General features: G+C 52.3%; 1 long non-coding RNA gene across 3 annotated transcripts in view; it reads right to left on the bottom strand.

Annotated features, from left to right (window-relative positions):
* Positions 1–236: 236 nt before the first annotated feature.
* The window catches only part of LOC123478796 (uncharacterized), a 32,606-nt gene continuing 6,522 nt past the window's right edge, over positions 237–26,320 (bottom strand). The window contains exons 2-4 of one of the 3 annotated variants that reach the window (XR_011650581.1): positions 13,817–14,105; positions 5,014–5,130; positions 237–4,428 (exon numbers count right to left, since the gene is read on the bottom strand). This is a non-coding gene — a long non-coding RNA (uncharacterized lncRNA). The remainder of the gene's footprint in view (positions 4,429–5,013; positions 5,131–13,816; positions 14,106–26,320) is intronic. The other 2 variants (XR_011650582.1, XR_011650583.1) reach the window with 2 other exon arrangements.

Raw genomic sequence — 26,320 nt, 5'->3', positions numbered from 1 at the left:
AATATGACTATGGGCGAGTGGAGGGGAGAGAAGGGAAGGAATATAAAATGAAACAAAGAGAGGGAAAAAAAACCCCATAATGCCAGACTTGTCACTTCCCTGAGGTGTGCCTTCCCTGTGGAACTGGGAAGTGGAGAGGGAATACAGTAACAATTCATAGTTACAATTAGTTTTAAGTCTCTATAGATATGAATTGACATACCACATTTCATCACATCGGCCCACGTGGAATTGCTGTTTGTAGAGGTCAAAAATAATCAAATACCAACTATTTCATATGACTCAAACTTATATACTTAAACTTCCTTCCCAAGTAGGATGTGATGGGTACTGTTTATCTTGTTTTGCAAATAAGAAAATTGGCACAAAAGGGATAAGTCACATAGAGGTACCATTTAATTTGAGTTTTGGCCTAAACCAGGCATGAATCTAAATGCTTCACACAATTTCTTGAAAGGAAACTCACCACAGAGGTAGTGCTATTTTGGTAGTCCCCAAATTCACAGGTTGAAGTCCCAGCCCTTCAAGGTAATAATAGGAGGTGGGTGGGGCCTTTGGGAGGTGATATGCCCTGAGGGTGGAACCCTCAGGAATAGGATTAGTGCCCTTGCAAAAAAGATCCCAGAGAAATCCCTTCCCTTCAGCCACACCCCCACCCCGGGTTCTGGGCTTCTACCACAGAAGGATCCAATAAGAAAACTGTAACCAGGAGACAGCCTGCAGCCTCCAGAACTGTGAGAAACAAGTATCTACTGTCTGTGAGCCACCTGGTCTGTGCTATTTTGTTACAGCAGCCAGAACAGACGAAGATATTTTACACACTTTACAGGTCAGAGACACAAACAACAAACAGAGCTTCAGGAGGTTGGATAAGTTGGTGGGGACCTTGTTGGACACCTAAGTTTAAGGATGCCAACCCCCGGTGGTGGTGTGGCTAATTCAGAGGGAGACTCATAGCCAGCCTGGGGCCTCTGCGCTGGTCCATGGCGGGTGCGGTCAAGCTGCCCCCCAAACGGGGTGAAGACTTTGTCTTGGAAAGCATCCCGTTTCCTGATTCCTTCCTCTGGCCAGGCAAGGAAGTGAACGCGTCACAGGGGGGTTGACCCCCGTCTCCGAGTGGCTGTTGTGAACAGGACCAGAGCCGGGTCCCATGTGAAGGAGTGGCGTTTGACCGTTGCTTTGCCATAACCCAGGTGGGATCTTCCACTGGTCTCCCATCCCCAACATGCTGTGTGGCTGATGTCATCAGGGAACGGAGCCCCTGGGCTCCTAGGAGTCATCAGAATAAATATCAAATAGGAGGAAGTCAGCACACTGTTACCCCCACTCCCTCTGTCCCTGGAAATCCCAGTGGCTGGCTGACAGTCCTCCACCCCCGCACAGACACTCAGGTCGTCGTGGGCTCACATAGGTCGATCTCCTATCACACAAATTGCATCACCGGGCAAACGCTCCTTCATGTGGTCCAGGGTGAGCTCTCCACTCTCGCCACAATCCCCTTCATCTCCTTCAATTGGCATTTTCCCAAAACTGGTCTAGATAAAATAAATCATGATTGGCTATGACAAAACGACTCTGTCCTTTGGAAAGCTTCATGCTCTGCCGAGGGCGATATGTAATTACATGTTATTGATTCGTGGAAAATGTATGATTGGTGATTGTGTTGAGGAAAATCTCCTGGTACAGACACATCTCACTTTTCCATGAAAAAACTCAGTGGGAAATGTTTTTTTTTTCCTTCCTCTGTGTGTGTGCATCCGGGCACGTGTGTGAATGTTGGTAATGGTGGTGATGTTTGTTTTCCAGCTTCTTGAGTTGAATGTTGAGAATATATATTTTCAGTCTTCCATTTTCATAAATCCATCTCGCAGCTATAAAATGTTCTCTGGGCACTGTCCTCCCTAGCCACATCTTAAAGGTTCTGGTACATGGTGTCATTAATTTATAATTAGTTTATTACTTCAGTTTTGACTTCGTAATCCAAGCGTTAATTTGGAAAGGCATTTTTCAATTTCTAAGAGAAAAAAATATTTGCAGCATATTTTCTAGAAACATTTTCTAGCATAATTTCTAGGACCAGCTAAATTTCCGTAAGTTGTTCTTTTCAGGACAATCTCGCAGGTCTTAAATTTCCAGATCCAGTAAGACTCCATTACATGGTCCCAACCCTGTGACGCAGGGCTGGTGTGATGGACAAGCTGTGTGGATGAAGTCCCTAAGGGGGAGGTGGTCTTTCCAAAGAGCAGAGAAAGGACATACGTTAAGGCCTCATGGCAACTAATGAGTGTTAATTGCTGCCACATTCAGGCCTCGCTCCTGATAAGGTTCAGTTTCTCAACGGTAGTTATTGAGTGTCTTGCATGCGCTGGGTACTGTCTAGCACAGCAATGAATGACACAGAGTGAAATCTCAGCCCTCCCGGGCATTGCGTGGGGAGCGCACTTTCAGGATAAGGAGGCCAAATGTGAGAAAACAGGGCCTGGAAACAGCAGAGAACCCTGGAACGCAGAGAAATTGCGACAGCAAACTCAAGGAAGCAACAAATCCTCATCACAAGAGCCAACATGGCCATGGCCATGTCCCAGGAAGTCTTGTAAGTGACCTTGACCCACTCCTGCTAGAGCTGCCACACACTGCTTCTTCCCATGTCACCCTGCAGTCCCCTCCTGAGACACGGCCATCTGGCCATCAGACACCTGCTGGGCCCCTGCCCCGCCAGGTACGGGGCTAAGCATTTGCACCCAGGACCTCTTTTTACTGAACTTTCACACTGTGCCCCATTTTACAGATGAGCACGCCAAGGCTCAGATAAATGAGGTCTTCTGACCCCAAGACATGCGCCTTCCAGGGACCTGAGGTTTGGGTTGTTTTTTCTTTCTTTCTCTCTTTCTTTTCTCTCCTCAGGAGGTGCCTTTGGGGAAGAATCTCTGGAAATTCAATTGGTCTACTGCCCTCTCTCATCTCGCTGTGTGAATCTTGTTCCCTTGACCTTGATGCTGTTATTATTGCCATTATCATCTTCCCCATCTGATCAATAGGACAGCCATCGCCATCGCTACCATTCTGTGAGCAGTCAGGGACTATCCCCATTGCTGTTGGCCCACCCCCACTGCATCCAGACAGGGGTTAAACGCAGGGCCCTGGACCAGAGCTCCTGGGTTCCACGCTGATTCTGCATCTCACCAGCTGCGTGACGGTGGCACTGGGCTTCCTCCCTTGCCTGATACTGCCCAGGAAGTAAATGGCAGCCTGGACTCAACCCAGGCCTCTCTGGCCACCAAACTCGCATTAGCCTGCCTCCCCAAGGCTGGCCATGGCCTCCTGACAAAGCCCTTGGGAAGAGAACTCTAACATCCTCAGGGGACCCCGGAATTCTGTAGCTCCTCAGACGACACGGAACACACCAGGAAGGTCCAAAATAGTATTGGATGTCCATTGGGCAGCTGTAGGCAAAGAGGAAGAAATTAGACAACGGGGCGCTCTGGGATCGGAGGTGGACCTGAGGAAATGAGAGGCCCTGTTACGTCCCCATGCAGAGCATGCCTGCCCGGGAGCCACACGGTGTCAGGTAGGTTCCAGGGAAGCACAGCCTGAGACAGGAATCTGAATGCACGGGATCTGCAGAGGGGACGCTGGGGGAAGGGGAGGGAGCAGAGAGATAGGAAGGGGCTGAGCCAGGATGTGGTCTGGAGTGAGGGCTGAGCCTGGCCTCACAGCAGCGCAGCCTCAGTGGTGAACTGTCCCTTTGGGCTGTCTCCTGATGGGGCCAAGGATTGGGGTCCCCCTCCACGGAGGGTGGCAGCTCTGAGCCATTGGCGGGCAACAGTCTCAGTGGCTGGGGAGTGGGGCCCTGGCCTAGAAATTGGGATCTGGACCCCCACACAGAGTCGATGTGCGTGTCATGGACGGACACTCAGTGGCGGCTCACAGGTACTTGACCACGTACGTTAGAACTGCTGGCCTATGGTGATAACGGAAAGGAGACCGCTTGCGGCTGGGATTTGTTTTGAAGTTCTCTGCAGTCAATAGACCCCACTGCATGCACGTCCCGCTTGGTACACTACTCACCGGGGCTCCCTGAGCAGAGGGGACCCGGCGGCCCTTTGCAGAAATGACTGGGGGGTGTCCCATGGGGCACCATGCCACTCGGGAGCACCCCCGGAAACCCACAAGGGTGGTTTGAGGTCTTGTCCTGCAGAAGCCTTTCCCCACCCTCAGCCCAACCTCCCTTTCGGTAAGAGCAGAATTTCTGTCTGCAGGAAGAACTCCGGTCACACCCAGGCTGACTGTGCCTCGCTCCCACTTCTGAAAGCCACAAGACCAAATACCTGCTTTCTGACTGCTGACGAAGTGGGAGTAGAGGGAACAGCATTCCGAACTCAGCATTCAGCAAGCTCGAAAATCACATCCAAGAGGCGGCTAGGTGACCTGCATCGGAGGCACGGAAACCAGACAGGTGCATCCTTAGGGCCAGGAGCCCAGGATGGACGGACGGTCCCTTCCCCTCCATGTGGAAAATTCTGACCACCCAGGGAGGTCACATCTCCTGCGGACACATTTCACACCGACTCCCTGGAGTCAAACTACGGCACATTTATTAAAAAGAGGGCTCCTAGAAGGCAGGAGGACTGAGGGCTAACACTTAGTGCCCAGGCAAGGGGTTGCCCAAAAATCACTCACTCGTGTGCGACTGAAGGAGCCCAGCACTGTAACCAAGCAGGACTCAGATTAAAAAAAAAAAACAAAAAACAAAAACAGAAGAACACAGAGAAGCGATGTGTTTGAAAGGCACCTTATGCACACACACTGGAGAAAACGGCACCGCCAGAATCTGCTTGGACAAGAAAACTCTTATCTGTCACAAACGGCGGGTCTCTTTTTCACTGTCCAGGCGAAAGGGAGCACACCTCTATTTCACTGTCCTCTCACCCCTCAACAGGACACAAAGGACGGCCTCGTCACACGAGCCCCATCCCTGTCCTTGGACTGGGCCCTCTCAGCACGCGGACTCACCTGGGGCTCCGAAACTCGGGGTCTGGAAGCCAGAATGGCACCACGTCTTGGAAAAACGGCTTTCCTGGGTTTTAATCATCGAGCACAAGTCTTCTCCTGATGTCGGTGTGTTATTTCCTGAAATTGTATATAATGGGTTTAGAAAAGTTGGGGTTTTTTTTTTAAAGGAGTTTTGAAGTTTGCTAAATGCCCACCACCCCACCATCGCCATAACCACTCAAATCAGGTTATTTTTTTTGTAATTCCTTCAAATTAAATATCTTTGATAATAAATGCAAATTAGGGAACAATAAATTATAACTTCTAGGCTGACCAGCAACTGATTATATATATTATAATTAACTCCAGTTTCCAACACAAGGCATTTATCTTAATAATCAGCCCATGCGCATGAGCATGTCTTAGAGGGCTTTGTAAGGCGGCCTTCACCGTCGGAGAGCCGGCCGAGCTTCCTCCCCGGGACTATGAAAGGATGAAGCCCCAAAAGAGACGGAATTACTTTCAAAAGAAGTTTGGGCTAAATATAAGTTGAAAAGCTCAGATTATAGGCATAAAACCCTGACTTAAAAATATTTACCTTAAATATACCCTCTGACCATCCCTCCAGAGCCTTCCTTTGGGTTCTAAAAATCTGTAATTTCCACGGATCTGTTCAAAATATCTTTAACCCTGCCTGCTGGGCCCTTGTGAGCATATTCATCGACATTTTGGGGTAAGATCGGAACTTTTCCTGAAAGAGACAGCATTTGCAGGAAGGCTCAGACCCTTTTCTATGAAAATGCACACGGAGAACCCAGGGTGGGCAGCGAGAGGACAAATGCCACCCATGTCCACCCCGTCTCTGTCCTTCCCGTCATTTTAGAAACTCGGTTGCTTCTCTGACCTGTCTGAGGCCCGGCCATCCGCCAGCTTTTCATAAAGTACAACATCTTTCTTTCTAGGTTTTCGAGAGTTCAGGGGTACAGACAAAGAGCAAGAGGCACCTTCAGGGGCTCCCCACCTGGCCAGCAGCCTGGGTTTCTCAGACACCATGCTGCCTTCTGTCTGTCTGTCTGTCTGTCCATCTATCTATCTATCTATCTATCTTGGTTAAGCTTTTTGGTAATCCCACGCTGGCCATTAGCGCTGCATTTTCCAACTGTCCCTGAGTAATTGTCCAAGGGACTTAGACCAGTCAGACCAGCCAAAGGCACCCCGAAGGTCAAACCACAACAGAGCATGCCCTGATTCTATCTGGGAGATTGATGCGCAAATCACCTTGATTTCGATTTGGCACCGGGGTTATAAAACGCACTTGCAATCACCGATAACATGTAAGATGGGGCTCAGGCATGGTCCACTGTATTTTATACTGTCTGTGGAGTTTTCCCTGATACGGCCATAAATCAGCCCGCATAGGGGGCGTTTGGCCCATGCCAATGGAGACACAGTGAGAGACCCAGGGGGCGTGGGGAGGGAGACATTTTGGAACTTGGAAAGGGCTGGAAACCTTCAGCTTGTATCAGGGCCACCAGGATGTAAACTTCAAGGGGGTGGGGGTATGTGCAGAGCACCGTGGGGGCTTTAGGGGGAGCCACAGAGAAAACCGGAGTCACGCAGCCAGCCTGCATATGTCCCGTGTTCGCATCAGTTCATAGTTCGAGCCCTTGCGCAGAGCGCTCGGGAGAAAGGAGGACAAATGAGAAAACCAAGTCCTTCCGCTACAGGCGTGTAGTTGTGAAAAGCAGAACACGATGTAGCCAGAAGACGGGTGAAAATAAGCAGTCCCATCAGAAAGCGGTAGTTGGCAGTAACTTTAGCTACAATATTGCTCCTCCGGTGCCTTTCCTGCCTGCCTCCAGGGAAGGCTTCCCACAAATTAATATTTTTTAAAAAAAGAAAGTAAAGCTTTTAAAAACTCACAGCACCAGTCATTGCAATTTATATAATCATTTCCTAAAGTGCCCCAAAGGGGAGGGTTCACTGGGGTCAGAATGTCGAACTCCGTATCAAAAAGAAGCAGCAGCTGGTACCTCCAGGCCCTTCACCCCTTGGCATGGTGGCCTCTGGCCTCTGGCTGAAGTTCAGCTCTCGATTCTGCTTACGGACACTGCTCTGCTCCCCCAGCCTTCCTTCCTGCCCTCCCTCCTGCCCCCACTTCACCTGTGGGAGTCCGAGCCAGCGGCCTTGCTCATCAGGGATGGGGAGGGCGGGGCGGGGGGGGGGGGCGCGGGTAAGGTCCACAGGTGTGGTGAAGGGCTTCCTGGGAAGAAAGAGGACAATCTCTGTTGGAAAAAACACAGAGAGGATCGATAATGTGCATTATTTTCTCCCTGGCCTTTTTATTCTTCTGGCCAGGAAAACCTCTGGTGGGAGCGATTCCTCATCTTACACAGACAGCGGCCACGTCTCCCCACACAAAACAGCGACCGATAGGCTGACGTAGCTGGAAAAATTCATCCCACATAATGCTACTAAAGTTGCCTTCAATTTAGAAAAATAAAACTGCTTTGAATCCTACCCATGTGGATGCCTTTCATAGCGTCTCCTGTCGGTGTTTCTGAATGCCTTTGAAGAGAGAGCATGGACTCAAGTTGAAGAAATGAGGGAAACCCCGTTCTGAAGCCTGCACATACCCCATAGGGACACATTTGGCGAGCAGGAAGCCTGTTTCTTAACAGGCTATCGGACCACGTTTGGCTTTTCCTTTTAATTAAAGTGAAAACACTCATGCACCACTTCTTTTTTAACCACGCTTTCTCTAGTGATACCTTATCAAGGTAGAAAAATAAGTTTCTAAATGAAAACTGTGCATCGCCATTTAGAAAGGGAAAGAATCCCCTAAGTTCTGAGAGCAGAGAGTAAAGGTAATTGATGTTGCTTGTATCTGGCTTCATTGTATCCAGATTAAACTCTTCAGCAGTTTTACACAGTTTAAAGCAGGACACAGACACAGACACAAAAAGATAAACACAGAGACACACCCTGGAGCACTTTGCCCGAGGTCACAATGGCAACTTGAAATGACAAAAGAAAGGAAGCGAGAAAGAGGACAGAAACAAAGTAGAAACCCTCTTTTCTTAGAAAAGGCCCGACCCAACCCACCGTGCTTAGTGATTAGAGAGGCGCCACCCCCTTGCTGTGTGTGGTCCCTCCTTCCTCCCCTTCGATCTCCCACTCAAGACAGGTTTGGGGGGCACCTGCCCACCTGTGTGCAGAACAAACCACCCCAAGTGGAGGAATAGTCTTTTCACCGAGAGTCCCTTTCTACCCAGCCACGTGGGTGCACACAGTGTTCTTGCTTCTGCTTCCAGATGGCAGAGACCTTTCTGAATGGTGCTGCTCGGAGACAAAAGCCAGAATGCAGGAAGCACATGCAGGTGGAGACAGCCCCAGGGGTCCCCACCAGCCAGGCCCAGTGCTCCTGCCCTTGGCTTTCTGGGGAACCTGGGCAGCCTGCGATTCCCCAGCTGAGGGGCAGGGGGCTGACCGGCTTGTAAAATGGGTCACTTAGAGCTGGGACGGAGGGGTGCATGGTACTTCCAGGGGGTGAGCAAGGCCAGGAGGCGGGAGTGGGGGTGTGAGACAGACCCTGGAGACCACCTCCCCCCAAAGCAGGATGGGGTTTACTATGCGTCCTTCATCTTCTTCTCGCGGACTGCCTGGAGGACCAGATTGAGCCTCTGCGGGTCCTGGCTCTGGCGAGCTGTAAGGTCTTGGGAGTTAACTGTCAGGACCTCAGTTTCCTCACTGGCAAAGGGGGTGGTGACCCTGTGCTTCCCATGCAATTCTTTTTTAAAAAAAAAATTTGTTTAAGATTTTATTTATTTACTTCTTAGAAAAGAAGAGAAGAGAGGGAGAAAGAGTGGGAGAGAAACATCGGTGTGTGCGAGATACATTGATTGGTTGCTTCTCACACGCCCCTCACAGGAAACCAGCCTGCAACCCAGGCATGTGCCCTGACTGGGAACCGAACCTGTGACCCTTTGGTTCACAGGCCAGTGCTCAGTCCACTGAGCCACACCAGTCAGGGTCCCATGCAATTCTGACAGACCCCCTTGGCCATCTGCGAGCTCGGTGACAGGGAGGCAATGCCTCCGTCCAGTACTCCTACCCACAAATGAAGGGGCAAATAGTTCCAACCGGCACCACGGGGATCAGGCAGGCTGCCGCAGCTGGTAACAGTAAAGCCACAGCCCGATGCCAGGAGCCCAGTAAAGCCCAACGTTGAAAAAGTAAGCATGTGCTTCTGTTTTTGAGGATATTTCCTTTAAAAAGGCGGAGGGGGCTCAACCCACTGGCTGAGTGGCACGCAAGCACTCCTCCTGCGAGGGTCCCTCCCATGTACTCAGGAGACAGGACAACCTAGTGTCCCCGTCAATGCCAGCTGTCTGCTGGTAAAGATTGCCAGACCGAATGGGGGGTGGGGGGACGGGTCAGAGGGCCAAGAAAACGCGACAGGCTCAGCCACCCTTTCTGTGGAGAGACCTCGAAATTTCAAGTGTTGGGTATCAGGGAAACAACAACTTTTCAAGAGGCCTCTCCAAAGCTGTTAGGGAAGCGGCAGCGTCATGGAGCTCACGAGGAGCCAGCGGGCCGTTCAAGTCCTGGCGATAGTGTGGTGCACAGGCTCCAGAATGGAGGGCCCCACGCACAGAGGGCCGAGAGGGAGCTCTCCACCCAGGGGCGATGAAGTCCTGGGGTGACGTTGGAGGAGGAGCTCTAACCTAACACAGGGCAGTCCGCCTCGTTCTCCTGTCTCTGCCTCGTTCTCCTGTCTCCGCCTCTCTGCGCGGGTAGAGTCGATGGTGCACGTGGGCATGAGAAAACTTCTCCTTCGCTTGACAGAGTTAACACGGTAGTCTTCACAGATATTATATTTGAGCTCGTATAGTCTTACTAGTTAGTAATTCAAGGGCTGATGTGGGCAAAGACTCAGGAATTTAAAAGCTGACGTGTGTGGATAGAACCCTGGGTGTTGGGCGTGGACAGAGCCCCGGGCATCGGTGCCGTCTAAAACAGGTTCGCATCTCCCACACCTGCTCCTGCCGTGACGCCCACAGAGGCGGGCCCACCTGCGAGGTCACCCTTACAGTTCTTGCTTCCTGGGGCGTGCACTTGGTCTGCCTCAATCAGTCTTGCCCTTGCTGTCTCTTTACTCGGGCGTCTCTCACCCCCTCCTCCGTCTCTCTCTGTCTGCAGCACTCCCTGCTTCCCGCGGACACCATTCCTGATAATTATAGTTTATTGATCTCCTGGTGTTTGCTGCCCCCGGCCCACGCTCTTCATCTTAGTCCGGGCACCTCCTCGTCCATCACAGCCTGCAAAGTGCTCCGGGCCCCAGTCCGGAGAGAAAGCAGCTGCTGCTGGACCGAGGCCAGGGACTCTCTCAGAGGTGGGTGTGCCCCCCCCACCCCACAACAGCCCTCCACCGAGGCGGGGCCCAGGGGCATCCGCAGGAGCACCGTTGAAATAATAATCATACCAGTAAACATGGACTGACACTTACCACATGCCAGGCAAGCTGTGAGTGCCATTCACGGGCCCCGGCTCCACTTCCTCTCAGACCCCTCCTGCTCATCATCGCACATGAGGCCCAGAGAGGTACAGTGCTCTCCCGAAGCCACACAGCGGTTAAGTGGCACCAAGCCCACGCATGCCGATCCCCCCGCCCCCCAAAGGAGCAGGAACACGGGTGTGAGAGAAGCAGATGGCATGAGGTGAAGGAAAAGCACCCCGAGATTCTGTTTAAAAAGAAATGCCCCCTGAGACTGGCGTGACTGGCAGATTCCCCGCCCACTGCCACCCAGAAAGACAGGGTCTCAGGCCAGCTCCCGTCCACAGCTGCCGCTGGAGACAACCTGGCTCCCGAGCTGTTTACTTCTCAGCCATAAACAGGAAGGCCGTAAAAGGGGCCCCTTTTGGTCAACCACTCAGGGGTTTCTCTCCTCCTCCCCTTCCTTTCTCTCCTCCCCCACCTCAAGTCCCCAGGCAGGGTTTCCTTTAGAACACTGGCACCTCCCAAGGGCCTTTGTCCCTGGGCCTCAAAGTGACCCCCACCCCCACCCAAGGCTGGGAATCCCAACTGTGAAAGTCACTCTGAGTGGAGAACAGAAGGAGAACCAGCCGCACCCTAGAGAGCCCGAGGACGCTCGGTCACAGGGACAGACAGTGACGTCCCCCAGTCTCCCATGGACCAACCTAATTTTTTTTTTTATCCAATGCCTAAGTAGAAATGAAATGTTTCCTGATAAGAGAATACTACAATTCTAAAAGAAACCTGTCAAGAAACAAATTAGAGTATTGAGAGGTGAGGAGAGAAGCCGCAGATTAGCCTGTCTCAGAGAATTTCTCTAGTACATTCTTTCCCAAGAGGTTCTGGAAAAAAGAAGGAAAAAAAAAGATTCCACAACCAGGAGCTGCCCAGCGCTCGTGGCCTATGAGAGACCCTGAGAAGCCCTGCAGCAAAGGGCCCATTTCCTCAGGTACCTCGACTTCCCCAGCGCCTTGCCTACAGGCCTCTACTTCCGAGGGCGGCCTGTGTCCTCTCGGGCGCTAGAATTCCTCTCCAGGCTTTGGGAATGTCTAAGGTGACGCGGGAGGTCTGATGTTCTAGACACTCACTAGTCTCATCGGTGACTTTGTCAAAACCTTAGAGTTCAGAGTTATAACCTTCTCCACGGCTCTCCCTCTCCAAGGATGAGCTCAGCCCCATGGACTCACGGCCCAAGAGGAGACCCGGCAAATGGAGACGGCTTGGCCTCACCCGAGAGCTCAGGAAGAGCTCCAGTTTCCAGGAAGCCCCGCCCCACCCATGACAGCCCCTTCTCTTTCTCTCTCTCTCTCTCTCTCTCTCTCTCTCTCTCTCTCTCTGCGCAGTGGCGCTGGGCCACATCCTGCTCAAACCCAGACGTTCCCGGTGACGGCCATCCGCTGGAGCTGAGTGGCTGTCTTTAGGTGGGACAAGTGTCTAGTTTATGAAAGGTCCCTACCATTCCGCCACATCCCTGGGGAACTGGGACACGGGGTCTCACAGCCCAGGCCCACCACGAACGAGCTGCTGTGAGATTCTGAGTTTCTAAAGCTCCTGTGCCTCGATTTTTCATCTGGAAAATGGGGACAATAATGGCACCTACTTATGTCAGTTGGGTTAAAAGAATCTGCAAGATCTTAGTGAATGACTAGAACAAAAGCTTATTTCACACTCACACTCTGTGTTTATGGGGTTGGGGGGGCACAGGTGGGGTGGGGAGGAGGTGCTCTGACTGTTGTAGTGACTCAGAGTCTCGGGGCAAAGGAGGCTCCAGGGTGAACACCAGGGTGGGGAGGAGAATGGGAGGCACATGCTGACCCTCGAAACTTCCTCTCGGAGGGGACACCCACGAAGTGTAGTCACATCCCATTGGCCATGGCCTTGCCTAACTTCAGAGGACAGGAACAGGCAAGGAGAAAGAGGGAAACTGAGGCAGATTTACTGTAAGCCTTCCGAACCCTTCTCTCCCTTGGGTGCCTTCTATCCAAGGCGCTGACCTAATTGTATATTCCTAACTTTGTATTGCTCTCCATTAAGGGGTACCCCCCACCCCCAGATCACACAACACCTGGATCTGTCTCTGCCAAAAACATGTGTTAGTTCCCTGGTGACTTCCCCACAACCCCACGGGCTTGCTGTCGGGAGTCCGTGAGTTAACTCCCGGCACTTCCAAGACAGTGTCCAGCCCGGGGCCTGCATTCCGTCAGCGCTGGACCCTGTCATCATCGGACAGCAGTGAACGCACAGTCCTGACTCCCGCGGGGCGCAGAACAAGCACACACATGCTGCAGTTGCTGGGTAAGCAACTCTGGCTCATCAGGAAGCGATCCTGAGCCAACGTGGAGAACGGCCATGATAACCCAGCTAGGTGTGGTGTGTGCGCATGTGCGTGTATGCATGTGGATTGGGGGCACTCTTCGACAGAAGGTCAAGGCACCGTTCTGAGCCTCAGTCTCCACTGTGTCCATGGAGGGGGTTCTAGATAATGCTCTGCTCCATCATGCTGCATTAGGGCCCCTCTAAGGGGAGCAGGTGCACACGCACAGGTAGGGATGCTCATTGTAGCAAAGAAAGCGGGAGAACCGTGCCAGCAGCCCCTGCTCTGCAAACCACCCACCTGGGAGGTCAGCCCACAGACCCTGTGCCTCTTGACATCACAGGCCCGTGCAACTTTGCCCTTCGTCACTCAAACCAAGCTTCGTAGCATCCACGTCCTGTGGCTGCCCGGCACACCGCCCCCACACATTGTCACTCGCTCCAAGCTCTTCTGGTCAGAGACCAGAGATGCAAGAAAGGACCCCTCTGAGGAAGCAGGTGGACCCTTCCCCTGCCAAGCCCTCCTCTGGAATTTTCTCATCCTCCTCTGCAAGCTCCCAGTTGCAAAGCCTCCCAATGCTCACGTTTCTCCTGTTTGATAGCGAGAGAGAACAAAGACCAGGCCCCCAAACCGAGTCACAAAAAGACACCCGTCCAAGTCACCTGACCTCCCTTTTACCGGCTGAGAGTCCTGGGCAAGTCCCTCCCTCTCCCCGAGTCTATCTCCTCACCTGTAAATATGGAGACGCCTGCCCCGTGTATCTGAGCCTTGCTGGTCTGCCCCCACCGATGGAAGTGTTTTGTTACATGTAAAACACCTTATAAACATAATGGGGCAGGGAAGAGAGTACCACAATTAATCCAGCACCATTTTGCTTTTTATTGCTGTATAACGAATTACCACAAATTTAGTGGCTTAATACAACACCCATTTATTATCTCACTGTGCTGTGAGTCCGAAGTCGGCTGGCTCACCTGGTTCTCCATGCAGAATCTCACAAGGCCAAACTCAAGCTGTTGGCCAGCTGGGTTCTTCTCTGGGGGCTTCCGGGCAGAATCTGCCTGCAGGTTCCTTCAGGCCGTTTTTGGTGCCGGTTTTCAGCTGGGGCTGCTCTCTGCTCACCTTCCTTCTCGAGTGGTCCTTTCCACCTTCAAAGCAGTGAGGGAACTTGAAGTCCTTCTGACTCTTTCGGTCCAGGGCTCCGCTGATTGGATCCGGCTCACCTGGATTCTCTCGGCACCTCAGGGTGAACTTACTTCGAATCTGCAAAACCCCTTCCCAGCGGGGCCCACACAAGGGTTTGAGTGAATAACCAGCAGGAAACCGTGGACAGGGGGGAGGATTTCTAGAATTCTGCCTCCGGCACGGTGATTCTCAAACCTTGTGCAGGGGTAGAATGGAGACAGACTTTCTTCGAAGAAAGGCGTTCATAGCCAGTGAGTTGGGAGAAATGTCGAGCTGAGCGGAGCGAGACCAGCTGCGTTGGCTGGTTGTCCCCTTCAGGACACACCTGAGCCGTTATGATGCTTCCGTGGCTCTGCAAGGTGCGCCTTTGCCAAATTTAGACCTCTAGCACCCTTCTGTGACAGAATACCTGTTACTTTTCCTTATAACCCAGTTCGAAATAGACTTTTCAAAAATTTTAAAGGGCTTGCAGCTATTTGTACAGCCAAGGACCCAGGATGATCTACAAGGTTGGAAAAAGGAGGTTGGCCGTTGCTTGCATGGAAAATAATACAATCACTAATAAATAATAGCAGAAGAATAAAATCTGTGTTTCGTGTACTCACAACCTTTGCCCCACCCTGTATAGAAAATGCCTTGTTTATCATTAATCATCAATTTTTTAGAGAATTGTGACCTGATAGTTCTCGGTGACTCATTACTTCCAAGGCACAGCCCTGGGTGACCGGTGCCGGAAGGAGTTAACTCTTTGTGGTCATGCAAGGGGCCTCCAGGCCCCTCCCTCCAGGGGCGGGGTCTCTGGCCTTGCACCAATGAAGTTTCCGTAGTCTAACAGTGCTCACTGCCTCGGAGTTGTCCCCCTACTACAGAACTGTTTGCCTTTGGTTAATTAAGAAGCTAGAGAGAGGCCCACATCTACCAGGGCCAAAGGGGGAACGCTGGGCCTAGTAGCCTGCTGAAATCAGCATCCCGTTCATTGCGCCTCTGCTCTGGGCTTCTCTGACTACACCCTGGAGCAGAGAGGACTGCCCCTTCTTGGAAGGTGTGCCACCAGCAAGCAGCCCCATGCCCTTCTGTCCTCTCCCCTCTGCCCCCCGCCCCCGCCTGGGAGGCCCTCCACCCCTCTCAGCTCAGGCTGGACCTGTGGCCACTCTGATTTCACCGTGTGCATTTGGAATTTTAAAAAAAAAATGGTGCAAGTTTTACATGATCTCCCTCGACATCAATTCCAAAACAATTTTTGTTTTCGGCGCCTTCCTCTCAGACTCTCTGCTTGATTTCAAACTGTGCTTTGTTTTTCCTCTGAGGCTCCCTGGCCATCTTTGGGGCAAATAACAAGTATGTTTTGGGCGCTCTAATAAATTGCAACTTCAGATGGAAGATTGCTCTTGCTGGAGGCGAGTGATTAAACATTTTAATAGTGCAGCAAACTTATCAACAGACTCACCAAAAAAAAAAAAAAAAAGGAAGCAATTTTATTCTCCCAGCTTGTTTCAGAGCATTTTACTGCTGGGGTCAAAGATTTTTGGAAGCCCCCATTTGACTTTGAACGACCTCAGACGGTTTCTGTAATGCACACCGTATCGTGCCCTATAAACAGCCCAGGGTTTAGCCTGCACATGTCTAACTATCCAGTCCACTATCACCACGGCGCCTAAGAGCTTTTTAACGTAGATATTAAATATACCCGTACCGTCGCTCCAGTGAGAGCGAGGGGGGCTGCGCTCTTTCCTCTGGGGTCCTCCACGCTATTTGCTGCTGACACACACTATTAAAACGAACCCTACCCCGAGGAACTAGTCATTTTACACGGTATTAGGACTAATGTTATCGTTTAAGTAGCTGTGGAGATTTGCCAACTACTGAGGCCCCAGATAACGACAGAAACAGGATCCTGGGAGATAATCTTCCGCACGGAAATGACTTTCGTGGTCTGTAATATGTCGTTTAGATGCTTATTTAAGAAATGCTATTGAACGAATATCGATGCCGTCAACAGAATAAAAACCATCAATGCCCCCAGGATAAGATAAAGGGTCAGATTCGCTCCTGGGGCTTGGAACCGGACTGGGGTGAGGCAGCCCGGGACCTGGGGGGTGCAACGGGGGAAGGGAGGTGCGGGGAAGGGACAGGAAGATCCACTTCAGTTCCGCCGCCTTCCTTTTACGAACCCATGGGGCACCGGCATATACACGTGTAAGTCGTCTGCGCAATGACCTTATGAAGGACGCCTTATTTTATGCCCATTTTGCAGACGTGGCAAACTGAAGTTGCAGCAGGTTTTCTTAAACTGAAGCTCAGACGAGGCTGCTGCTGGGATAGGGCAGAGCGGAGATCGGGGTGTGGGTCTGGGGCCACAGCCCACCTTCGCGATGTAGGCATTGCCAGGTGTTGTCCCCGCTGTCTGCGGAGGGACCAGGACTCTGGCAGTGGTCACTACTCCACCCAGAGGGCAGAGAAATAGGTGTACAATGTAATTCAGCATCTGTTCACCCGCGGACTCAGGAAACCGGTAAATATTTCTTGAGCCTCTACAATGCACTCGGCACCGTGGTAGACGCAGGGTGCACAGAAATGAGAGCGGCCAGGTCCCAGCCGCAACAACCAAGTCGGGCGCCCTCGGGGGACCCCGGTGGTTCGGTTGGGCTGGACGCCCACGGTGAACGCCAGCACAGCTTGGTCAGAGTCAGCGCGCATGTTGCCACCGGCACAGTTGCATGGCCCCTCTGATGGGCTGCGTGGGATCAAGGACCGCTTCACCTTTATCAGACCCTGGGTTTCACACAGAGACTGTCCCCAACCCCTCAGGCGTTGGGCTCCCAAAAGATGCAGGCACCACTATTCCACACACAAAACCAGCGTCTGCTGTTCACGGTGACCCAGCACCAGGACTCCCATCCACTGCCTGCTCGATCCCCCGCCTAAACCCGAGAGTAGGCTTCACTCCCCCAGCGTACAGATGAGGAAGCTGAGGGTCAGAGAGGCAAAGCGATTTACCTGATACCGTGTGGATGAAGCCACATAGTGAAGCGAGGACACTGGGCCTGGGCCTGGAGTCTCCTGACCTCCCACGGGCCCGTTACACAGGATCGCGTTAGCCGGCCAGGCCCTTGGAGGGGGCTGCTGTCACTGCGCCCATTTTAGGGTGAGGAGCCCCAGGCACAGAGAGGTACGTCATTCGCCCAAGGTCACACCACCAGGAAAAAGCAACTAAAACCCAAGCCTGCTGACTCCTGACTTCAAACTTCCGGGCCCTCTTGCAGGGCAGTTCTCTTTGGGAGAATAAAACGGAAACAAACAAACAAAAAGACCTGGTCTTCATAATGATTTGTCAGGCCATGTGCTATCACTCTGGGGACCTTGAGTATCTGCTGTCTTCCTGTCCCTCTTTCCCTCACATGCCTCTCAGAGGCTGGGACCCCTGAGGCCTCGTAAGATGGGAGCTACGGGAAGAGCCAGAAAATGACAGGGATCACCTTTTAATATTATAAAAAGAAAACTAAGTAGCATGAGGGCTCCAGCAGCGTCAGGAAGAGGTGAGGATGAAGAGAGAGCACCAGAGCCAGTGCTGGAGAGGACGGCGTGGGCCCTGGTTAAGCCACACTTGTGGCTGGTCTGAGGGGATTTGGCAAAGTCAAGCCCTGTCTCACGGCTAGTCATTTTTACCTGCTGCATTTGCATATACATATGTTATCTGGTATCCTAATTATATCTATTTCCCCAGGTACAGACAGACATACCCGAGCTGGGGTGCCCATTAGCAGATCCCACGGGCCTCCGCAGCTGTGTTTTGACTAACAGAAAAGGTTCTTTGGCGTCGGGGAGCTGAAATCACCTTGTAGGCTGTGACAAGTGCAGCCGAGCGTCTCGCGCATGAAAATCGGAGGTTTCTCCCAGGAAGGAGTGAGAACGACCACAACAGATTCCAAGGAGAATAGCCTTTCGCGGTCTCACCTCTAAAACCTCAATCACACTGAAGGCTTGCTGTCCACCCGGGCATGGAGAATAGCATAGCATATGTTATGGAATAGTTTCTCACTGATGCAATCTTCAATGAGAGTAAGAGTCACTTAGCGGGGAGGAGCTTCGTATACGAGAATTCTGAGAGCCAATCCAGCTCTGCCCATTGACACCTATGAGAGACTCGGACGGAATTCACCCTCCCCTCTGAACATCAGTTAGTCAACCTGTCCAGTGGGGTCAGGAATGATACTGAAGTGACTTTTTGCCAGTTGGGGCCGTCTAGAATCCAGCCACCCCCTGTTCAACACTCCTTTTGGGGACACCCCCATGGCATCCACTCTTGAAAGATAGATGCTACTTGGTGTTATTGATGCTTAACAGACAAGATATTTTTTTATTTTTCCTGCCACAGGAGAGGTCTGGATGTAAACTCAGCAAATCTCAGTTGAATGACTCTTGGGTGTGGAGAGGCCTGGATGTTATGCCAACTGGAGCAGCAGAGGTGGCCCACAGAACAGCTCCCCTGCCACCAGGCCCTCTGGGGTTCACAGGGTCCCGGCCCCTTTCTCACGGCCTCGTGCTCCAGCCTTCTGACCGTGACCATGGGGCCAAGTATCCCCCGGAGTCGCAACAGTTATCAGTTGTATCGGAAGCCCTCGATGTCTTTCCAATAAACTGCCCCCTTCTTGAACAGCAAGATGGCCTCGGTTGCTTGCAGCCAAGAAGGCTGCTGGATGAAAGGGCCCCCTTTGTCAGGCTGCTGGGAAGCTTCACTAAAATCGCTCTTGTCAAGCTCTGCCCTGAACGCCTGGCTCGGGACACGTCAGCTCTTGAGATGATTACAGACTCAGATGGCCCCCATAAAGGAGGATCTGAGTTAAACACAAGGTTTTAATTGACCCGAAAGGGGTACACAGAATCCTAGTGGCCGAACTGGCAGCCGTCCCCTCCGCACTGACGCCGGCGGCTCAGGGTCTCCCGCGCGCCACATTCGCCATGCATTAGCATCACTGGACGAACGCAACGGAATGAAGTCACAGACCATCCAACAGTCACACGCAACACACCAGAATGTTGAGCGGTAACCTCAGCGACACCTTCGTCTGAAGCCTGGTTCGCTAGACCCAACGTGAAAGTCACTTTACAGTCTCAGGAGACAAGCCGATGGGCAGGGTGAGGAAGACAGAGTGGTGAAGGGACAAGGGCTCAAGGGCAGGGGTCCAAGACCAGCCCTGGAGTTCAAGCAGTGCTGGTGGGGACGCGTCCCTGCAGCACGCTACCTGGCCTCTCAGCCAGCGAGCTCCCTTCGAAGTGGTGGAACCTGCCTCCTATGGCATGGCTGCAAGTCACATAGTAAGGCGTGTGGCTTCCGGACACCAGCTGATGGCTGTCATCAACACCACCAACAGCATCTTTTTCTTCTTCCGAGCACTTATTGAGCTATTATTAAACCCCAGAGAGGGGCTACATCCTTGGCACACGGTAGTCCATTTCATCCTTACAACCTCATCAGGCCAGACACTACTGCTGTTGTGAGCGCACGCATACTCAGAGAACGTGAGTGACTTTGCCCAAGGTCGTGAAGCTACCGAGAGATGGGTCTGCCGTTCCCCGGCCAGGCCACTCAGTTCTACCCCAGCCTGCCAGCACAGGGAAGCCTCTCCCCACCCCCAAACACTCGCACACCCCGACTCCAATTCCAGCCTGCCTTATTCCCACCAGACCTTGCTCTGCAGCCTTAACAGCCACAGAAGAGAATTTTTGCTAAAGTGCCTTTACGTTTTTATTTGGAAGATGGGTTTTATGCCCCAGTTGGGCCTGGTGGCAGATCCCGCCTCTTCTACATTATAAACTCTAATGTACATGCCATAAAGATGTCCCTTCGGTGCTTATGGAAATATATTGATCCCAGCCATTTAATCCCCCACGCAAAGTCAGAGGGTTGGATACAGTCTTTTCTGTAAGCTCGGCCTTCAGGCTTTGGGCTTGTAAATCTCCCCTCACACCCCAGTGCTTGGGGAGGCGGGCAAGGGGAGGGGGGAGGCTAAGGAAGAGATTATTTATGAATGGGACTCTCAGGAGTTCTGCCCCTGATTAATTGCTTTCAGTCCTGTTTAACGGAGGTCCAATGTGTCAATGGTGGGAAAAATGAATCATAGCCACACCACTGCCCTCAAGATAAAACATGGCAAGAGGCACACGTCTTTCTGAAGGGTCACTGGGTTGTCCCTCTGGGGCCAGAACGGTGATGGGAATGGGAGCAGCCATGAGGACTGCTAGGTAGACGGTCTCCCCTGGGGGTGGCTGCAGCCCCCAATATCCCACTGCAGGGTCCTGCCTTCTTTATTCCTCTTCTCTCGCCCCGGGGAGGCGGGAGCACAGCCGATCGATAACACGCGTTAACGGAGGTGCCTGCAGGAAGGCCATTTCTCAGGCCGGACACGGGTGGCACCTACCTCTAGCAGTAAAAGGCAGCCAGAGACGGAATCGAGGCTCATCTCCTCACAGGCCTGTCTGCCGGCTGCCCCCTCTGATAAACAGCCCCGCAGGAGCCTGCAGCACAGAAACCATGTCCAGGAGGCAACCCGCCCGCCCACTTCCCCATCGACATTTCCTTGTTGTTGCCCAGATGTCCCAGGCTCGCTGGTGCTGGCCAGGCCACCTCCCGGGGCCCGCACATGTGACCCCTGGGTGTCATTGAGAGAGTGGCTGTCATGGGGATGCTGCTGCAGGGATGGTGGGGACTCCTGGCTCCAGGGCAGGGGTGGCAGGGACCCTCCTGACATCTGAATTAAATTCCTCGGGGGGGAGGGGCGAACCTCGTTAGCCTTCCTCCTTTTTTGCAGAGGGAAAGGCATCATTCTGCCAAACTAACTGCCTAACTTGCTTTCTTCTTCTCCCTTTGAAAGCGAAAAACAAGACAATCACGTTTGGATGTGGCCACTACGGTGGGGCTGGGCATCCTGCCTGCTCATCCCGGGCAGGGTTCTGATCTCCGTCCGAACAAGGTGAGCAGCGGCCGCAGGGCCCTAGGGGCCAGTTCTGAAGTGGACGGCACAGGCACACGCCTGCTGGGGCCCTCCTCTCCTTTCCCCCTTACACGGATTGGATGGGAAAACAAATCGCCCCTCCCACGACAACCTTGCCGTGGAGGCAGAGGGCATGGGAATGGCAGGGCAGCTGTCACTGGCGGCATTTTGAATCCATAGCATGAAGAGTCCATGAGCCTTTTAAAAGTTGGGGAAACAACCTAATGAGATTCTTCCACTCCAATGTCCAGTTAGAGCTCGATGGAATAGTCACAGGGAAAAGGGGGGAAGGCGTTCTCTAGAGGAGAGCCACTCACACCAGGCTCTCTCAGCCTCAGGTGAGATGACAGTGATATTTGGGGCCCTGTATTTGTTGTGGGGGGGCTGTCTGTGCATTGTAGGAGGTTCAGTGGCCCCTGTGGTCTCTGCCCGCTAGATGCCAATAGCGGCCCCCCGTCATGGCAACCGAACATGTCTCCAGATGTTGCCAAATGTCCCCGGGGTTGGAGATTTCCCCCAGGAGGAAAATACTCTTCCAAGCAACAACACAGAGGTTGGAATGAGCCTGGTACGTCCAGGATGTAGACAGAGCACCCAGAGCCGGAACAGTTAGTACCCACATTGTTGAGTTGCCAAGGGAACTAAAAGATGTGAAAGGCTTTCACAAAACAATCACAATCACCATCGTCGTCACCATCATCACCATCATCACCATCATCATCGTCATCACCAGCTACCTCTTCTGAAGTGACTGTCACACGCTCAGCTTGTGCCGCGTGCCCAGCAACAAGTGTCAGCGGTCATCAATGCCAGTGCCATGCGCTGCGGACCCAGAGTGACGGGCGGCCATCAGAGCCATCATTCTCACCAAACGTGGCAAACGGGAGATGCCTTGGCCAGGTGGCACGAGCATGGGCATGAGGACAAAGGGCGTGCGCTTCCTGTCCCTTCACAGGTGTCGTGTCAGATGGGGGCACTTCCGGACCCGAGATGAGCAGGGGAGCTGAGCCACGCTCTTTTTTGGAAGATCATCGCCTAGGTGACTCCCCACCCCTGACCTCACTCACTCCCACCTGGCAAGACTTGAACATGTGCTGGTTGTATATTTACCCCCTCACTGCACAAAGCGTGGGCCATGACCAGCAGCAACCATGTCACCAAGGCGCTTGGTACCCATTCAGATCGCAGCCCCCACCCTGACCTTCTGATTCAGAATCTGCCTTCCAACCAGACTCCGGGTTATTTGTGAGTGGTCCCAGCACGCAGATGCTGCGAGCATCTGTCAGCAGAGTACGCACAGACCCAGCCACAGCCCTTCCTTCGCCGGGTTCATTCATTCCACAGATGCGTGCTGAAGGCCGACTGTGTGTCCTGCCCATGTGGAGGTGACAGTCTGGTGGCCCCTCACCACCCTCCGGACAGGTGGCCACACAGGTGAAGGAAAACGAAGACTTGGGGGAAAATCCTCCTAATAACCTGCGTGAGGGTTTTAACTCAGACACCCTTTCTCTACGTCCTGGTTCTTTCTACTTCTCCACTTGTCATTGTTTTCACCTGTTGACTACATCATCAGGGCAAAAGAAAAGAACAGAGGTTTCTGCCTGGCCTAACCACTGAGTCCTACTGAAGGCAAGACTGGGGGCCAGAGGTGGGGGCCCCCCAGACTGGCTGACGGCTTCAGTCATGGCCTCGCCTAGAACCTAGACAGCTGTGCTCGCGGGGTGGGTTCGCTTCGCTCGGGACCCTCCAGCAGTTGCATCAGCTCCAAATCAAAGGCATTGAAAAGCCGCCCATAAAAAAACACAACGCAACCACAGCTCTGAGATTTTAATGAATCTCTCCAACCTCATCTTTCTATCTTTTTCAATCAAAAGGATGGTCCGCATTAGGTCCAAAGGCCTACCCCGAGTCTTTTCCTCACCTGGACTTCCTAAAACTTGAAAACATTTTTATTGTCATTTAGTTTTGTTTTGTTTTCTCAAAAAGATTCCATGAGACCTGGTTTGAGGCATCCAGCAGCTCCAGAGCTGTGATGCCAGAGAAACGACTCGAGAGCCTCAGTCTCCTCATCTGTAAAATGGAAATGGAGAAGTGTTTCACAGAGTCCCTGGGGGAACTCGTGGAGCTGATGTGTGTACTGAGCTCAGCCCCAAGCCCGAGTCTTGGCACGTGTACAAGAGTGGGCAGCTACCTTCCCCTTCCCTGTTTTCTGAGAACATTCCAGGGGGCTGCTGAGGGCAGACGGTGCCGGCTCAGCCTCCTTCAGGATGCTCCGGCACATCAGCTTAAGCTTCCGGGAGTACAAAGGCAGAGAGCCCCACTCAAATGCAGAGGACAGAGCCCAGCGGAAGGGCTGAGGCTGCCCTGGGGGCCTGAAAGTAAGCTCCCCAACACCTTCGGCGTGTGTTCCGTGGGCCTTTTCGATGTTCAGGAAAATAGGAAGACAGCTGTGAAAGACTCCGAAGGGACACGGGGCCGCGAGAGTCTCTAGGGACAGCTGACAGTCTTCTCCTTCGCCCAGCTCAGCAAACTCCCCACCACATGAGCCTTAGAGCACCCCTGAGACAAAAGGCGCAAAGGCCAGACATCCACTTTCCCAGCCTCCCTTGCAGCTATGAAGCAGCCTCCAAACACAGCCTCCAGCAAGACTTCGACTCAGGGGCCAGGGCCTATAAAGAATCTGCATCATTGCAAGAACCAATGGTTCGTTCCTTTTTACGGCCAAGTAGCATTCCGTTGTAAGCATAGTCCACAATGTGTTTTATCCCTTCAACTGGAAAAAAAAACAAATTTTTAAAAAGGAAAATAGCCCTGCTGGGGTGGCTCAGTTGGTTGGAGCATCGTCCCATACACCAAAAGTTGTGGGTTCGATTCCAGGTCAGGGCACATGCCTGAGTTTGATCCCTGGTCGGGGCGTGTACAGGAGGCAACCAATCGATGCTTCTCTCTCACATTGGTGTCTCTCTCTCTCTTTCTCTCCCTCTCTCTCTAAAATCGATAAACATATTCTCGGGATGAGGATTAAAAAAAAAAAACCAAGGAAAATTAATCTCCCTAATTCCCCTGAAAGTCCAATAACAAGGTGGGGAGAGTGGGTGGGGGAGAGAAAAGCCGAGCAAACCTCTTCAAGCCCGTTCCTTCTGCAAGACCTTCTCTGCTTGGCCTGAGTGCTCATGTTCCCAGACCGGGGCACAGCCGACACCTTCGCATCATCCCCGTCTCAGAAGTCACTGCCTCAGAGACCTGCCCTCACCACCCCCCAACACTCCTCCCTGCACCCCCACCCAAGCCGCACCCTGCCAGTCCCCTCTAAAGCACTGGCCGACCCCTGGATTTGTTGAGTGTTTTGTTACCTGTCCCATTCACCAGAAGAACAAGGACCTTATCTGTCTCATTCACGTCATGCCCTTCCTGCCTAAAATATGGACGGGCATATAATAGGTGTTCAATAAATGTCAGTTAATAAACGTATAAGGGCATGAATTAATGAGAAAGTGAAGAGTCACTATAGTTTGAATTGTATTTTTTATAGTGATAAAATATTTGGTTAGGAAAAAATCTTAGAACTCCCTGATCGAGGAAAGGCATTTGGGAGGCCACCCACCACCACTGGGGGCTGCTCACAGGTCCCCTCAGAAGCCAGGAAACCGACAGAGCAACCAAGAGGTAGGAACCTATTCAATGCAATGGTGAGACTCCGGCCTGAGAACTCTCCACAGCCCCGGCTGCTCCCGAGCTGCTACAAATCATCTGAAACGCTAAATCATGTTCAAGTCCATCGGATGGCGACCACCGGGACTGTGAGGGACACTCATGCATAATTTACAAACTGCCAACCTCCTACAAGCCTCCCCATGCGGGCCCTGGCGGCCCCCGGGCACTACTTTTGAGGAGGAAGACATCAAGTGACAGATTAAATCGAGTCTGCTCCCTCCACAGGAGGGGGAAAGAACCCTCACCCTCCACTCGCTGACATCTGCAAACATCTTGTTTCTTGCTTGGAATGAGAATGTTGAGAGCAACGTGATCTACAATAACCAGGAACTGGAAACGATACACATGTCCATCAACAGGTGAATGGATAGTCCAGCAGGGGTGCAGGCACACAAGTAAATGTTCCTCAGCATCAAAAGCGAACGTCTGAGACCGCACGAGCTGTCAGATGCTTCCCAAGGAAGCCGCCATTGCACCGAAGGCAGCGCACGTGGGCTGCGGGCTAACGGGTATTTTTGCTCACACTTACATTGTTTTTGCAGATTCTGACCATCAAAAGTGTTTTAAGCTCAAAGCACCAGGTGGGGGGCTTATTCTCAAGAGCACTTTGCAATCTGCCAGTAAATGTTAGATTACATTTGGTCACAATGTGGTTGTAATACTAATGATGGCGTGGTCCACGCAGCGGCTGTCCGAGGGTCTGCGTCCAGACTAGGCACGCCCCTGCAGGGGCGGGGCAGGCCAAGGGGAGGGCTCTCGGTCCCCAGTATTAGATTGGGCTACAGGATGCGCTATTCTAAAGACAGTGATTGATTCGTAGAATCTGACAGAAACAGAAAGCGAAAAGCTGGAAAATCATAAAGGACACAAGGACAAAATCAAGGGGGGGGGTAGAGGTGGGAGAGGGAGGTGGGATTGGCTGGGGTGGGGTGGAGGGATGGGGAGAAAATGCAGACAGTTGTAACTGAATAAAAAGAGAGAGAAAAGCTGGAAAAGTAAGGCCTAACTAAGTTAACACTGTACATAGTTTATACTTTTCATAGTTTATACAGGTACTTTTCAAGCACCTGTTTTATCGTTTTGTTTTCTGCACACCTCAAAAGATTCTGCACAATCAAAAACAAAAACAAAAAGAAACCCCAAAACCAAATATTCGAGCCAAATAAAACCACCAGGTGAATACAGGCTGGCCCTTAAGGCACGGGCCACTGGCTCGGTCCACCGGTGCTCATGAACCTTCCGGAAGCAGGAAGACGGTCTGTCCCTGGCCTCGGTGACCCACATGCACACCGAGCTCGGGCTCATATACAATCTGCTCTGTTTGCAACTTTCTGTATCGGTTGGAACTTCCTGGGAGAATGGTAGCAATTCCCTGGGGCCAAGCACTGCTTTCGCCTTCTCTCCTAGGCCGTTGGCCGCTCCCCAGTCCCAGGAGGTCATCTGTTTGGTGCATGGCCTGCCAACGAGGAAAGGAAGGACAGGGCTTGTTTTGCAGTTGTCCTCCCCCCACGGAACACATTACTCTGCAGAGTGAGTGAACGGACGGACGGACGGATGGATAGACATGTAATGACAGTTTCACCACAT

Source organism: Desmodus rotundus, chromosome 12, assembly GCF_022682495.2.
Source record: "Desmodus rotundus isolate HL8 chromosome 12, HLdesRot8A.1, whole genome shotgun sequence".
In the NCBI taxonomy this organism is placed as follows: Eukaryota; Metazoa; Chordata; class Mammalia; order Chiroptera; family Phyllostomidae; genus Desmodus; species Desmodus rotundus.
Note: the sequence above shows the minus strand (reverse complement) of the source record. Positions and strands in the feature narration are given on the sequence as shown.